General features: G+C 47.9%; 1 pseudogene across 1 annotated transcript; it reads left to right on the forward strand.

Moving 5' to 3' along the window:
- The first annotated feature begins 1,868 nt into the window (after positions 1-1,868).
- Positions 1,869-3,093, forward strand: LOC309792702 (protein-tyrosine sulfotransferase 2-like; annotated as a pseudogene). Its single transcript has one exon. The product of its transcript is annotated as a protein-tyrosine sulfotransferase 2-like (transcript).
- Positions 3,094-3,792: the final 699 nt, after the last annotated feature.

Raw genomic sequence — 3,792 nt, forward strand, 5'->3', positions numbered from 1 at the left:
CAGGCAGAATGAGCAGAGGGGAACCCACATTCAACCCAGGGAAGTGTGAGATATAGTAAAACATTGCTGTGTGAAGCCACTAAGTTTTAGTGTTGTTTGTTATGTAGCAATGGATAACTGATAGTTGGGAGCCAAAAACAAAGGTAAAACCAGAGCTGAAAGCAAGTAAACTCTCAGCCCTATCCTAAGGTTAGAGGTGGTTTTCCCATATTGATAACAATGGGGCTTAGGTTTTTGTTTTTGGTTTTTTAAATATTTATTTATTTAATTTATTTGGCCTTACCGCATCTTAGTTGCGGCTCGCGGGATCTTTTAGTTGTGGCGTGTAGGATCTAGTTCCCTGAACAGGGATCGAACCCGGGCCCCCTGCATTGGGAATGCCGAGTCTTAGCCACTGGACCATGAGGGAAGTCCTGGCGCTTAGGTTTTTAAATTAATTAATTAATTAATTAATCTGTTTTTTGCAGTGGTCAGGCTATTTTAACTTTAATTACTTTTTTTTTGTTTAATACATCTTTATTGGAGTATAATTGCTTCAAAATACCGTGTTAGTATCTGTTGTACAACAAAGCGAATCAGCCATATACATACCCATGTCCCCATATCCCCTCCCTCTTAAGCCTCCCTCCCATCCTCCCTATCCCACCCCTCTAGGTCACCGCAAAGCACTGAACCAATCTCACTGTGCTAATGCTGCTGCTTCCCACCAGCCAACTATTTTATATTAGGTAGTGTATATACGTCGATGCTACTCTCACTTCGCCCCAGCTGCGCCCTCCCACCCCATGTCATCAAGTCCATTCTCTATGTCAACTTCTTTATTCCTGCCCTGCAACAAGGTTCATCAGTACCATTTTTTTTTTTTTTAGATTTCATATATATGTGTTAGCATACGGTATTTGTTTTTCTCTTTCTGACTTACTTCACTCTATATGACAGACTCTAGGCCCATCCACCTCACTAAAAGTAACTCAATTTTGTTTCTTTTTATGGCTAATATTCCACTGTATATGTGCCACATCTTCTTTATCCATTCATCTGTTGATGGACATTTAGGTTGGTTCCATGTCCTGGCTATTGTAAATAGTGCTGCAATGAACATTTTGGTGCACATCTCTTTTTGAATTATGGTTTTCTCAGGGTACATGCCTAGTAGCGGGATTGCTGGGTCATATGGTAGTTCTACTTTTAGTTTTTTAAGGAACCTCCATAGTGGTTGTATCAATTTACATTCCCACCAACAGTGCAGGAGGGTTCCCTTTTCACCACACCCCTTCCTGCATTTATTGTTTCTAGCTTTTCTGATAATGGCCATTCTGACTGGTGTGAGGTGATACCTCATTGTGGTTTTGATTTGCATTTCCCTAATAATTAGTGATGTTGAGCATCTTTTCATGTGCCTCTTGGCCATCTGTATGTCTTCCTTGGTGAAATGTCTATTTAGTTCTTCCACCATTTTTTAACTGGATTGTCTGTTTTTTTGATATTGAGCCCCATAAGCTGTTTGTATACTTTGGAGATTAATCCTTTGTCTGTTGTTTCATTTGCAAATATTTTCTCCCATTCTGAAGGTTGTCTTGTTTATGGTTTCCTTTGCTGTACAAAAGCTTTTAAGTGTAATTAAGTCCTATTTGTTTATTTTTGTTTTTATTTCCGTTACTCTAGGAGGTGGGTCGAAAAAGATGTGGGCTGCGGTGGCTGGCGAGCACTGAGTTGCTTGGCGCGTGGAGCTGCCCTGCCACAGGAAGTCTCTTGCAGGCTCAGCCGGTGGAGAGTCTTGGCAAGCAGCCACAAGGGCTAGATCCCAGGGATGAGAATGTCCAGGGGAGATGTGAGCCCACTGGGGCTCCCGCCCACCTGTCACCCCCAGCCCCGGGCCCAGCATGCGCCTGTCAGTGCGGAGGGCACTGCTGGCAGCTGGCTTCGCCCTGGCCCTGGTGCTGGTGGTCCAGCTGGGGCAGCAGGTGCTGGAGTGCCGGGCGGTGCTAGGGGCCCCCCGGAGGGCCATGTGACTGGAGCAGGAGGACCTCGTGATGGTGGGCACGGACCATGTGGAGTACCTCTACGGCAAGGCCATGCCACTCATCTTCGCAGGGAGCGAGCCCTGGAGTGGCACCACGCTCACGCGTGCAGTGCTGGACGCCCACCCTGAGCTGCGCTTCAGGGAGGAGACCTGCATCATTCCCTGCGTGCTGTCCATGCCCATGCCTGGTCCAAGTCGGGCCGGGAGAAGCTGCCGCTGGACGAGGCGGGTGTGACAGGCGAGGTGCTGGACGCTGGCCTTCATCTTGGAGGTGATCGCCAAGCATGGAGAGCCGGCCCGTCCTCTGTAACAAAGACCTCCCCTTCATGCTCAAGTCCTCCATCTACCTGTCGCGCCTGTTCCCCAACTCCAAGTTCCTGCTGATGATGCTGGACGGCCGGGCCTCTGTGCACTCCATGATCACCCGCAGGGTCACCGTCGCTGGCTTCGACCTCAGCAGCTACAGCGACTGCCTCAACAAGGGAAACAAGGCCACTGAGGTGATGTACGCCCAGTGCATGGAGGTGGGCAAGGACAATTGCCTGCCCGTGTACTACAAGCAGCTGGTGCTGCACCCCCGGCGCTCCCTCAAACTCATCCTCGACTTCCTCGGCATCACCTGGAGCGATGCTATCCTTCACCATGAGGACCTCATCGGCAAGCCCGGCGGTGTCTCCCTATTCAAGATCGAGCGATCCACAGACCAGGTCATCAAGCCCATGAACCTGGAAGCTCTCTCCAAGTGGACTGGCCACATCCCTGGGGATGTGTTGAGGGAGATGGCTCAGATCGCCCCCATCCTGGCTCGGCTCGTCTATGACTCCTATGCAAACCGGCCCAACTATGGCAGGCCCGACTCCATTGTCATCAACAACACACCGGGTCTTGAAAGGGGATGATAAAACACCAGCCATTCTGAAAGGCTATCTTCAGATGAACCAGAAAAGCACCTCTTCCCACCTAGGAAGCTCATGATTTCCAGGTCTTTGCAAATGGCTTTGTTGCCAGAAGAGAAGAAACTTTGCATTCAAGTGGAAATTGGACCTCTAATCCAAGCATATTGCTTGCTATTAATCGCCAAAACAGAACTGCTCATGAGGAATGTATTTGTATATGTTTGCAAAAGCTGAATCATTGAAAACTTAACCTTGAAACACTCTAACTTAGGGTAGTCCGGGGTAGAGAACCAGGAGTGTGGAGGTAGTCCAGCTTTTGAAACTTAGATATTTTATATTTTTCCCCTTGGGCTTCCCTGGTGGCGCAGTGGTTGGGAGTGCGCCTGCCGATGCAGGGGACACAGGTTCGTGCCCCGGTCCGGGAAGATCCCACATGCCGCGGAGCGGCTGGGCCCATGAGCCATGGCCACTGAGCCTGCGCACCCGAAGCCTGTGCTCCACAACGGGAGAGTCCACAGCAGTGAGATGCCCACGTACCGCAAAAAAAAAAAATTAAAATTAAAACAAAAAACAAAAACATAATATATTTTTCCCCTAGAGAAATTTTTTTTAAGAAATGGATTTGCCATCCTCCTTAATTTGCAGGACTGCCTTGGTGTCTTTGTTTGCTGGAACAAGGCCCACCACCCGTGCCTCTCCTGTTAACCCTTACTTTTGAATTCAAAGAATCTAGTTAAGAATTTAATACATGAGGCTTTCTTTGATTCCTCCTCAGTACTACTCACAGAGAAAAAAATATATATATTATTTGAATAAACTGAACAGGGACTCATTTGTCTGTGCCTTACTTTAAAGAAAAAAAAAAGATCTTGC

Source organism: Mesoplodon mirus (genome assembly GCF_964341445.2).
Source record: "Mesoplodon mirus genome assembly, chromosome: 2".
NCBI classification, from domain to species: domain Eukaryota; kingdom Metazoa; phylum Chordata; class Mammalia; order Artiodactyla; family Ziphiidae; genus Mesoplodon; species Mesoplodon mirus.